The sequence below is a fragment of the Cucumis melo genome, chromosome 8, assembly GCF_025177605.1.
Source record: "Cucumis melo cultivar AY chromosome 8, USDA_Cmelo_AY_1.0, whole genome shotgun sequence".
Lineage (NCBI taxonomy): Eukaryota > Viridiplantae > Streptophyta > Magnoliopsida > Cucurbitales > Cucurbitaceae > Cucumis > Cucumis melo.
In genome coordinates, this window is record NC_066864.1 from 28,070,404 (window position 1) to 28,084,139 (window position 13,736).

General features: G+C 36.3%; 1 pseudogene; it reads left to right on the forward strand.

Annotated features, from left to right (window-relative positions):
- The first annotated feature begins 9,529 nt into the window (after positions 1-9,529).
- On the forward strand, positions 9,530-11,006 carry LOC103502899 (pentatricopeptide repeat-containing protein At2g13600-like; annotated as a pseudogene).
- The last annotated feature ends 2,730 nt before the right edge of the window (positions 11,007-13,736 follow it).

Genomic DNA, 13,736 nt, shown 5'->3' on the forward strand with positions numbered 1-13,736 from the left:
AAAGAAGTAGGAGTCCTATTGAAATAACTAAATGATCTGTTGGGGAAAGTAAATGTTTATTGCTTCTCGAGAAGATATATATATATATATATATATATATATATATATATATATATATATATATATAGAGAGAGAGAGAGAGAGAGAGAGAGAGAGAGAGAGAGAGTCAGGCTATTAAAGAGTTTAGCTTTCCAAGGAGATAAGGTTGGCATCTCAAGGGAACATCTAATCATCACTGATATTTAGCCTATGTGTCGAGATTAGGTTATCTGCATGGTGCAGCGAATCGATAAGGTGACACATGTAAAGTGTGGAAGTGACACTTGGATGTGAAAGGTCACTATAAATAGGGCCCAAGACGGAAGGAAAAATGAGCTTTTGGAGATGTTAAACACTCTGATAGATTACAAGAGAAAGCTCTGAGTGTTGAACGGCTAGTCGAGGTAACCGCTAGGCAACAAGGGAAAGTCGAAAGCAGAGAAGGAAAAGTTGAGGTTAAGTATTTTTATGAGTGATTCTTTATAAATAAAAACAAGTATCTTTGTGAAATATCTTTGTAACAAATAATTGTTTTGAGTAACTTTCATAAGCAAAATATTTGTGAATCTTTCATCAATGGAAGAAATGTTTTATGAATGATTTTCATAAATAGTTAATGTTGTGTTTATGAACTTGATAAGTGAAAGATGGATTCCATTGATGATCGTTTAAAAGTATTCTCTCGTTGATGTTTATTACATTATATTGTTACTACTGTGATTTTATGTAAGGAAAGTTAGCTGGGAAGCTAACCTTTCCATATGCTAATTGTAATGATTGTATGACCTTAAAAAGATGAGACCTATTGCAAGATGCTGGTAGAAATCCAATGTAACTCGTATGATGTTGATTGAATATGAATCCTAGGTCTAGGCAAGGGGAGAATCCCAGGTCGGGGCAAGCTATGATGTGTTCTTGATGCTGGATGCTAGTTGAATGTAAATCCCATATCTAGGCGAGGAATACTTATGAGAGCTGGTTGAATGTGAATCTCAAGTCTGAGAAAAGATTGAATGTGGGTAGATGCTGGTGGAAATCCTAGGTAACTCGTGTGACTCTAGTTGAACGTGAATCCTAGGTCCAGGTGAGGAGAGAATCACAGGTCCCTATGATGACTTAAATGTGTGGAACTTATTTGTACTTATTGTGGTGGTGGTTTGATTGATTGTGGTTTGATGCGATGAGAACCATATGTTTTATGAACTGACCTTGTTGTTGTTGTATATGAAGTTGTTGTATTCCCCAAAAGGTATTCCTCATACCTAACACTCACTAAGTTCGTTTAACTTACGTTTTAAGTTTTCCCTCCCTAGGTTGTCATGCGTTGAAGCTAAGTAAAAGATGGATCTTAAGCGGAGAAGCCAAGTAAAGAAGGTAAGGCAGGGTTGTTATGTAAACTTATGCAACTTAAGAGCCATGTCATCCTGCCTTGTGTTTAAGGAGTCTGTTGGTAAGCACTTCACTCCTTAACGTCGATGGCTCAGTTTAGAAGGAAGGTCAGTGCACACCTAGGTTAGTGAGGCCAAGCCCCGAGAGTGAGAAAGCCAAAGAACTAAGTCAGGGAAAGGAAGCCCTAAAGTTATCTTCAAAGTTAGGGTTGTTTGGCGACTGAGGTGACATTACAAAAAATCAAAGGTTTGTCGACGTCGAAACAAGCGTTGGGAAAAGGAATGCCGTAAGAAGAACCTTTTCATGACATCGTGAAGAAGGTGTCGATAGTATGGCACTCTGGCGACATCACACAAAAAACATCGGTAGAAGGTGAGGCTTCCACGACGTCAAGCAAGGAGATGTCATGAAATCATTTAATTTAAATATATATAGACTTTTCATGACACCATGCATGTACGCATCGTTGTTGTCCTCATAACTGTCGATGTTGCATGCAAGGTGTCGTGAGAGGTTTACCTTTTGCCGACGTTGCTTTGACTGCTTCGACAAAGGTTGAATATTTAAAAAAATTTGACAACCATATCACGATGCCAGATTGCATGGTGTCGTGAAAGGTCGAACCTCTGCCACCATAGGGTAGGTAGCGCTGCAAGATGGGTGTCACTTTTACTACTTTTGACAGAGTTCTCACAACATCATAAGTGACGAGGTCGGTAGTTCTTTGAGAATCGATGATGCCATAAGTGACTGCATCGCGAGTGGGGGGTTCTCCTGACGTTTTTGAGCTACATAAGGAGATCCCCTCTCATTTTACTTCTCGATTCATAGAACATAGAGACACGCGAAGAAAAGAGAAAAGAGAAAAGAGAAAGAAAGAAATGAGAGGAGAGGGAGTCAGTTGTCGTCCACCGCCGTTTGCCACTTCTGTATTTGTCTCGTTGCCGACTGCCACCTACCATCTTCGTGCTATCGTTTATTTGGTTCGTCGGTAAAAATAGTGTATTTTGTTCTTTTTTTCGTTTCTGAAAAATATATATTATATTGTATGTATAAATTGTATATTGTATGTATAAATTGTATATTATATAAATTTTATATGTGTACGTTAGGGAATAATGTATATTGTAGAATGTATAAAATTTTATGGATTGAATAAGTAAATATCTTTGTAATTTAAATTGTAAATTGAAATTGTTAGAGTTTTTTAGTTATAATGTACATTTAATTGTTTAAGAACCAAATTATACGTGTGAATGAAATTTTAACAATTGTAATATGTTAGGAAATAATTATTATTGAAATTGTGTAATAATGATTGAAATTGTGATATTGATGAAATATTTTAATTTATGATATTGATGAAATTGAAGAATTTGAAGAATTTGAAAATTTTTATTGATGTGATGTGGCTATTCTGCATTTATGGTAGCTTGTAGTTTATTATTTATGAATACGAGTTGTTTGGTAGAAGCAAATGAGCGTTTATTTAGTTTGAATTATGGTTGCTCTTAGTGCAAGATAATTACACATATTTATGTTGTAGGTCTTTAACGATGGACAAGAGTTAGATGAAAATTAGGAATAAGTTATCAGTTAAGTTATCGATGACTACAACGGATAAGATGTCCATACAAGAGATGTATGAACTCGAATTGGGACTCTTTAGGGAGTGTGGAGAAACATTTATTAACCAATGGAATGTGCCCCTCCTACATAGAATAAGTGTATCATGGAGAACTAGTGAACTTGTATAGAAGTATAAAAAGATTTGATGAAGGAATTAGTAGTGACCCTTTCCATGTAGGAACTAGCAGTGATCCCTTCAATATTAAAGGACTCAGTACTAATCTGTGTTCTAAAGATAATGAAATATTGGGAATGCTGCATGATTTACAAGATCCGATCGAACACGAAGAAGAAATAAGGGAGGATGCAGGTTTGGAGAATGACACGTCGTTCAATAGTGGTGTAAAAGAGGAGATGGCGAATATATTTCAGAAGTTATTAAACCAAGCTTGTCATGAGCTATACCCTGGCTGTTCGAAATTTTCATCCCTCAACTTTTTGGTTACGTTGATGCATGTCAAGGTTCTTAACATTTGGAGTAACAAATCATTCAACATGTTATTACAACTGTTAAAACGTGTATTTCCAATATGCAGTACTACTATCATTAGTTCTTTCTATGAAGCGAAACGAAAGTTGCGTGACTTGAGGTTGGGGTACGATACTATTCATGCATGTACGTATGATTGTGTGTTATATTGGAAGGAGTTCGCCAATTAGGCACATTATCCAACTTGTGGTGAGTCTTGATACAAGGCTAGTCCTAACAGAGGGAAAAAAATCCCACACAAAGTATTGTGACACTTTCCATTGATATCAAGATTACAGAGATTGTTTGTATCACAAAAGGACTCGTCTAAAATGAGATAGCATCAGGACAAATGAGTCAAAACAGATGACGTGTTGAGACATCCAGCTGATGTAGAGGGATGGAGGCATTTTGATTTAGAATTACCTGAGCTCGCTTCATATCCACAGAATGTTTGTTTGGGATTAGCTTCTGATGGATTCAATCCTTTTAGGCATATGAGTACCGCTATCATATGTGGTATGTGGTGTTAATTCCTTACAATTTGTCACCTTCGAAATGCATGAAAGAATCCAACTTGTTCATGTCATTACTAATACCCAATCCAAGATCTCCCGATAGGAAAATTGATGTTTACATCTAATCATTGATTGAGAAGCTGAAACAGTTATAGAGTCTTGGTGTTCGTACATTTGATTCTCTTACCGATTAGTTTTTTCAGTTGTATGTAGCTTTGTTATGGACTCTTAATGACTTTTCGACTCATGGTGATTTATCCGAATGGAGTATGACAGGGTATCGGGCATGTCCCATCTGCATGGAAGATAATCGTCATTCGGGGTAAGAGGAAAAATAGCTTTCATGGGACACCGACATTCTCTTTCAGATAATCATGTATGGCGAAGAAGTTACATGATAGAAATGTAGAGCTTAGGCCTCCTCCAGCTGTTTTGAATGGGTATGATATCATGGAACAAGTAGATTCCCTCGAGTTTCCAGTAATAAGTAAACATTCATCACTGAAAGATAAAAAAAGAAAGAGATCCATGAACTTGACAAAAAGAAGTATCTTCTTCAATCTGCCTTACTAGCCCAGTCTACTAATACGTCATAATTGGATGTAAAGCATATTGAAAAGAACATTTGTGACAACTTGGTAGGTACACTATTGAACATTGAAGGTAAAAGAAAGGATACTACGAATGCTTGGTTGAACCTTCAGGATTTGAAAATAAGAAAATATTTATACCTAATAGTAGTCGGTAATAGATTGGTGAAATCTCATGCAAGTTACACGTTGACTATCAACGAACGAGTTACATTTTATAACTTCCTAAAATCAATTAAGTTTCCCGATGGATTTGTTTCTAATATTTCATGATATGTGAATGAGAGAGACGGGAAAATATCAGGTCTTAAGACTCATGACTGTCACGTTTTGCTTCATCTGCTTCTACCTATTGGTATTCTAGCACACTTGCCGAAAAATGTGTACACTGTTGTTACTGAGCTTTATAGTTTTTTTTTTGTGACTTGTGCATGAGGATGTAAGAGTAAGTGATTTGGATCGATTGTAAGCAGATATCATTATCATACTTTGCTAACTGGAAAGAATATTTCCACTTGCTTTTTTCAATATAATGGTACATCTTGCTGTTCACTTATCGTACGAAGCAAAGGTCACTAGTCCGGTTAATTACAGTTGGATGTATCCCATTGAGAAAAGCCTATGCGCGAGGGTTCATTGTCGAAGCATATGTCATGAATGAATCAAGTTCCTTTTGTTCGAGATATTTAAGTGGGATTGAAACTTGGTTTTCTTGACATGAATGAAATGATGATAGCATTCTTGAGGATGAGATAGTTGGTGAGTTTGAAGTGTTTATGTAGAAGGTATGACCATTAGGCATGGCAAGTTCAAGATCTCTATCACAAGAGAAGCGTCAGATCCATTGGTACATCTTGAGCAATGTAGATGAAATTGCGGAGTACCATAAGTACGTACTTCCAACTCTAAATACTTCACTAGCGCTTTATGTTTTCTTAAGTTATAATCGTCACAAACTCACAACAATGAACTTTAGGAAACACTTGAGGCTGATACGTCGTCAAGCAAGCAACACTGTCAACTTATTCAAAATACATCAACGAGTATTTCCTAATTGGTTTACAGATCAGGTATGTATATGGAGTACATAAATCCATTTGGAATTTCTCTAGGTTTATTCACAGACTTATATAGTCGCTAACAAAACAATTTCATGTCATCGAAACGCGTGAGAAGGACAACCTTTAGTATGATTTCTTCTCATTTGCGATGAGACCTTCACTTGATGTTCGATTCTACATTGGATGTATCGTGGGTGGGGTACGATTTCACATGATAATCGTGATTCCTGATGCACAACATAAAATAGTGGAGTCGTGATAGTCGATGAAAGTAGTGCGAGTGGAATCGACAACAATAATTTTTACAGTGTATTAGATAAGATTCTTTTCGTGGCATATTCGATGGGACACTGTGTTTGGTTATTGAAGTGTAGATGGTTTGACACAGACAAGAACAAAAATCATAGAACACACGTGGAATTGGGGTACAAATCTATCCACACATCCTATTTTTGGTTTCCTAAAGAACCAGTCATTCTCGCAATCCAAACGCATCAAGTTTTTTACATCGATGACCCAAAAAATAGTGCTAATTGGAAGGTTGTTTAGGTGGTAAAAAATAAATGTATATAGGACGTATCCGAAGTGGATGATGTTGAGGATCAACAACTAAACGTACCCGAAATTATTGTCGGTCATCATGTTGTTGATCACGTTGAGGACGACACTCTGTGCAGAGTCGACGTTGATCCTACAGTGGTAGAAAGATCAATTGTGCATCATGTCATTGACAACTTTACAAACAATGATGATGAACAATTATCCATTCAAAGTGGATCAAGCGATGACGAAGAACAATAACTGACAAATCACATATTCATAGTTCTTTTGTTTTTTTACATTATTCAGTTTCACGTACTCTCATATGTTTAATTAATTTCAGTTTATATGTCCACGAGTACTATGTCTCAATTCCCCATCGATTTCAATGAGAGCGATGTTCTATTTGATTTTAATATCATGGAGTTCAATACCATTTCAAGCACGTCATCATTCGGCGACACATCTGGTTAGTCACCATTACATAAATAATTATTTATGCATAAGTCTTTTTGTTATGTTTATGAAGTTATTCTGCACTCCTAGATGCCTCTTAACCTGTTGCTCCCACTCCCAGAAGACGACAGCACTCTAGGGACCTAGAGTTGGTTAGATATGTTGCATAAAATGGGAAGATCCCCATATCTATCACTCCAGGCCAGGATAAGTCTATCTCGCCACACGTCATTCGCTTTAGCAATACTATCAGGTGTTAATGCGAGATATTTTTCCAGTTTACTTTCTTAAGTGGGCTGATGTGACACCGGAGTACATCGACGTCATTAAAGGAAGTTTACAGGTAAGTTTTTAAATCACTTGTACATATATGTTACCTATACGAATATACATAGACTCAATCCTAATTCGTGTGCACTTTTCTTTTACAACAATGGTTCGTGCAGGATTTCACTGATCCAACACTTAGTTTGTTGAGCATCAAATGCTCACCATGTGGAAGGAGTTCAGAGGATAGAAGCGCCATCATTTCAAGAAGTTTGATGAACCTAAATAGGCTCGTGCCAACCCACCCTTCAAATTAAGCAATTGGATGCAAGATTGGCACTTCCTCTGTGACCATTACCTCACTTGACAATTTCAGGTCATTTATAACTCTTAATATTCTCAAATGGTACTTCATTTGTTTTTTATGTATCGTTTTCATTGTTTGCATGCAGGAGCAATCGTCAATTAACAGGGCTGCTAGAGCCAAGCAACCTTACAACCACAACAGTGATGCCAAGTCATTTCTACAATGACAACACGAGCTCACTAAACAACGAGGTCATCTAATCGATCGTGTGGAGTTATTCAGGGAAACACATGCTCGGGGTGGTCAGTTTGTTTCTCAGGCGGCTGCGGATGCGGATGTAAGTTTATAAGTTGTCATTTGTCTTCTTTCATACAACAGTTGATTTACACATTTCACTTAATTAACAAAAAATTTATTTGAAGAATCAAATGCTAAAACTCCAGTTCTACCCTACCCCAAAGGGTTCTCAACCACACTCTAAGGACAAGATATGCGAGACCATTTTGGATAGACGGTCGGGCTACTCAAATAGTCTTGGTTGGGGCCCAAGCCAAAGTCCCAATACACTGTTGGCAGTTCTTCATCTACATTTGTCGAGCAAGAGCTGGCCCACGCCAGAAAGGTTAGTGAGCTAAAAACTCATCTTGAGGTAGTAGAAGAAGACAGTAACAAGAAGCACGAAGAAAGTATTCGCTTGAAAGAAGCATAGACTCGACAAATAGAAGAAATAAGGAAAATGATTGAATACCTCTTCCGGGCTTCAAAAGGTCCTTGATTTCATTGAGGTACATATTTTCAAGTTTTACATTCTTTAATTTCATGTTATTGGTGATAGATTTTAAACTTAATTTCGTGTCATTGTAGGTTCGAAGGCATGAGGAACTTTCATGGGACACCGATTATGTGTTTAGTTTTCTGTTTTTAGTTTTAGGTTTTTCAAAAATTTTTTTGAAAATGTATGATAATTAATGCAAGGATTTAAACTCGGGACCTCTTGTTCACAGGTACACAGAGGTGCATGTTAACCTAAGCTCATGTTGCCATTTTTTGTTTTCATCATTTATGTAATTTCTGAACTACGAACGTGTATTTTTGAAATATTTTTAATATAAATTTCATTTTGTATTTTATTATATTTATGTTTATTGTTTTTAGTATTTGAATGAATTTAAATCGAATTCGATTCCAATTTGTAAAAAAAATTAAAATTAAATAAAAGAAAATAAATATATATTATAATAAGAATTTTGTAACGCATATTATGCGTCACAAATGATTATTTTGAGGATGCGGCATCATCAGAAGGTCTGTCAATGTCGCATTGATGGTTCATGTATGCCAACGTACTTGACGACATTAGCAGTAACCTATTTGTGACGTCGCTACCAGACATCGATAATTCCCCAATGTCAACATGTTGACCATGTCGGTGAACATTGCATCGTCAGTAACCCTTTGTTGATTTCGTCTCATTCGCGAGTCAAGAATGCCTTTCACGACACTTTTCTAACGACGTTCTTATCGACATCCATTTTTGCATCAGCGTAGCCTATCCCAATGCAGTCCTGGCTTATGCTGATGCATCTCTGCGTCGGCATACCCCCTTCTTCTTGTAGTGTGAAAGAAGAAATGAGGTCTTTACACCTCTAGGTACTCAACCTAAAGAAGCAGCATTAAGCGGAGAAGAAAGAAAAGGAATCTTGTACTTCTAAATACCTTGGTGCAAAGAGAAACATCTTGGTGGAAGAAGGAAGGCATGTAGATCAGAACTTGGTTTTATTTTTATGCTTGCAAGAAGGAATGTTTTTGTAATTTACGAACTCTGTGTAAAGTGTTAGGTTAATAAAGAGAACAAGTTTATTTATTCCACTGCATTATCTTTTGTACTCATCGCCTAGAAGTTAAAGGTTGATTAGAACTAAGTGTTAAGTACTAGGACGACAGAGCTAAATTGACGAGTTGTTTTCTATTGCAAATAATTGTGAAGGTCTATAAGGTTCAAGTAAACAACTTTGTAAAGAGAAAAGTGAAAGGAGTCGTTTCGCTCACTAGATGTTCAACATGTCATCTCGCAAAGAGGCACGTAAGGGATGTCTAGGCGGCACGTTGTGCATTCACTAAGTCTGGATTTCTTGATGATGTTGTCCACATCTTTGAGAAGATGCCTCAAGTTGACCATTGCTTGTGGAACTCTATGATTTCAGGTTTTAAACAACATGGTCACTTCTATGAAGCTTTAGTTTATTTTGCTCAAATGCATGGTCATGGTTTTCTCAAGCTTTAGTTTATTTTGCTCAAGTGCTTTTGATGAAATGACTGTGAGAAGTAGAGTTTCTTGGAATAGCTTGATTACCTGTTATGAACAGAATGGTCCAGTTGACGAGGCTCTCAAGATTTTTGTTGAGATGATCAAATGTGGGGTTGAACCTGACGAGGTAATGCTTGCAAGTGTTGTTAGTGCATGTGCAACTATCTCGGCAATCAAAGAAGGTCAGTAGATTCATGCTCGAGTTGTAAAGTGTGATGAATTTAGAAATGATCTTATTTTAGGAAATGCGTTGCTTGATATGTATGCTAAATGTAATAGGCTTAATGAGGCTAGAATAATTTTCGATATGATGCCAATTAGGACTGTGGTGTCTGAGACCTCAATGGTAAGTGGGTATGGAAAGGCTTCCAAAGTTAAAGTTGCAAGATATATGTTCTCAAATATGATGGTGAAAGACGTAATCACTTGGAATGCGCTTATTGCAGGGTGTACTCAAAATGGAGAGAATGAAGAGGCACTTATACTCTTTCGTTTATTGAAAAGAGAGTCTGTTTCGCCTACGCACTACACATTTGGCAATCTCCTCAATGCTTGTGCAAATCTTGCTGATTTGCAGCTCGGCCGACAGGCTCACTCTCATGTTTTAAAGCATGGATTTAGATTCCAATATGGAGAAGATTCAGATGTTTTTGTTGGCAAGTTTTTAATAGATATGTATATGAAATGTGGATCAGTTGAGAATGGTTGTAGGGTGTTTCAACATATGTTGGAAAGGGATTGTGTGTCATGGAATGCTATGATAGTTGGATATGCACAAAATGGTTTTGGCAATAAGGCTCTCGAAGTTTTCAGTAAAATGTTAGAATCAGGAGAGGGACCAGATCATGTAACAATGATTGGTGTTCTTTCCACTTGTAGTCATGCCGGACTACTTGACGAAGGTCGCTATTACTTTCGGTCAATGACTGCACAACATGGTTTGATGCCATTAAAAAGACCATTATACATGTATGGTTGATTTACTTGGCCGAGTTGGGTACGTTGAAGAAGCAAAAAATCTAATAGAGGAAATGTCAATGCAGCCTGATGCTATCGTCTGGGGATCATTGCTTGCCGCTTGTAAAGTTCATCGGAACATCCAATTGGGGGAATATGTAGTGGAGAAGCTTTTAGAGGTAGATCCTGAGAACTCTAGGCCATATGTTCTTCTTTCGAATATGTATGCTGAAAATAAAGATTGGAAGAATGTTGTGAGGGTAAGAAAGCTGATGAGACAGAGAGGAGTGATTAAACAACCAGGTTGAAGTTGGATTGAAATTCAAGGTGAGTTGAATGTTTTTATGGTTAAAGATAAAAGGCATGCGAGGAAGAAAGAAATCTGCATGGTTTTGAGAACAATTCTACAACAAATGAAACAAGCAGGATATGTCCCATATGTTGGCAGTAATGAGTTTGATGAAGATGAACAATAGAAAAAAGACGACATACTCTCATCGTACCAAATTGAAATGCTAGATGCAGGTGGTGACTAGGTTGTTCTAGCTAATTTAAATATGGATAGGCTTGTGCAAAATGGGACCAAAGAAGTGGTTGGAAATCGCTTGGCAAAAAAGAAGCTGGAGAAGGTAGATTCTTAAATGGTTTGTTAAATGGCCAAAAGTTGTTAAAATTCAGAGGAAGAAGGGGATACTTAAACAGAGGTTGAAGATTCCACCATCTTCGAATCAGTTCACTAAGACCTTCGACAAAAATCTTGCGACTAACCTGTTCAAGATGCTTTTAAAATATAGGGCAAAAGGACAAATCACAGAAAAGGTAGAAGTGGAGTTCAGCAGGATTCTTGAAGTCATTTAAGGGCAATTTCAACAAGTACGATGACAACAAGAAGAATTGGGGAGGTGGAAATCATGGGCTCCAAGTCTTAGGCTAAAACGCAAAAGGAGAAACTGCTGAAAGAGTGTGTTAGGGATCATTTAATGAACTAATCTAAATAATCAATTTGAGGATTTTTCTTTTTTTGACATATATAAATAAGAATAAATTTTAAGGATATTGAGGAAAGTAGAGAAAAGTTCAGTCGATGAGTTTTATATTAGTTTCATCTTTGAAATTGATCCAATGCTAAAGGCAAACCATGTTCATGATCATTCTTTTTGCTAAAATTCAATGTAAAGAAGAGATGGATTCCTCGAACTCTGATCAATATCGTGTTAGTCCAAATTGTTAAATTCTGTATTGTGTTCAATAACGTAAAAAATATTTTTGTGACGGTATTTGGATGCCACATTTTCCCCCCATTTTAGGATGGGATACTAATATTTTTTAAAAAAATAATAATAATGAAACTGCATAATCTCAATTTTCCTCGATTTTAAAAGGAAAACTGAGATTATAGAACTACATTCAATTTACCTGTGTTTTTGAAATATCTTTAAATATATAGAGGATAGTGCTGAATGTTGATTGTGTGGATGATTTGTGGTTGGAAGAACCATTTTGTAGCTTCACTATGACTTCCATTTTTTTTAAGAAGGTTGTAATATCACAACGATGGCCCCTTTCTTATTTTGTAAAATTGCATTCTTCTCATTGTTTATTACCATAATATGTTCCTCCTTATTTTGCCATTTTGTATATTTCTTATATTGCATGTTACTACTGGTTTCTGTTCTATATTAAAAGAAAGTATATTTTTTCTCTTATAATATAATAAAACATAAAGTCTTCCGTAAAGTGGTGATAGTCTGTTCGATTTTATCTGTTTTGAGACTTAGAACCAAACCAAATTAAAATTAATCAGTTTCATACATAAGGGATCCAAACTAATGTTTAATAAAGAAACAAAACCAATAGATTGATTTTTTTTTTTGGATCGATTTATTATTGGTTTGATTCTTGTGGCAATGATCAACTTCTCCTTAAGCACATCAGAGGTTTGCTAGCATTTCTCAACTACATTAAAAGATATGTCTTTTTGAAAACGACTAGTTAGAGGCAATTTTTTAAAAGTCTTTAATAAAGCGTCGATAAAAGCCCCCACTACCTAGAAAGGACCTCTCTCTAATACAACTAGGTAACCTCTCTCTCATACAACTAGGATATGGCAACTTATAGATCACATCTATCTTAGATTTATTAACCTTAATACCATTTGAAGAATCTAAATGTTCTAACACAATGCCATGGCTAGCCAAAGTTCATGAAAACCCCAATACAATCTGTAAAATCTAAAAATATACTCATCATTCATCTTTGGAGCGTGCTCGGGACATTGCACAACCCAAATGACATTCTCCTAAAAGCATATGTACCGTAGGTGCATGGAAAGGTAATTTTTTTCTTGTTCCTCTTGAGCAATTGGTATCTGATAGAAACCGAAAAACCATAAAAAAAAAAAGAAAAAAAAAAAAAGAAAGGCTTCCCCGCTAAACATTCTACCATTTGATCTAAAAAATAAAATAAAACAGGGAAGTGATCTTTCTTTGTTAACTCAATGAGCTTGCAGTAGCCAATGCTCCTAAGTCACCCATTCGGGTTTGCACCATCTTTCCTTTCTTGTTCATAACTACTGTCATTTCGATCTTTTTAGGCACGACATGGATAGGACTTACCTATGTTCTATCAGAAACGAGGATAGATAATGCCAGCTTCAATGAGCTTTAAAATTTCCTTAAGAACAACTTCCTTCATCGTTTGATTCTATCTTCATTCGAGTTGGGCAACGACTTTTTCTCCTTCGTCAAGAGTGATGCGGTGCTTGCAAAGGGAAGAACTTATCCCTTTGATGTCACATAAGGTTCATCCAAATACCTTCTTTTTCACTCTTAGCACCTCTATCGAATTTTGCTCTTGATTCGGTGTGAGCTCTCTAGAGATGATCACAGGAAGTGTGTTTTTCTGACACATATTTTAGATGGGTGGGGGAGCCTTAAGCTCGATCCCTTGTTCCTATGAAGAGAAAGAAGTTTCATCATCAATCAAATTATCAAAATCGAAATCAATAAAAGGGGTCACAATATCATCAATATTTTCATCCAAATTCATAACTATGTCATCAACCAAATCATACATCTCAATTGGACACAGACAAATTTCATTGCATTAAAGATATTAAAAAGAACATCACCCTTAAATTCGTGATCCTTGGTCATTAGATAGAAAAAATAAACAAAATGTTCTATTTTTTAAAGTCTTTTACAAGA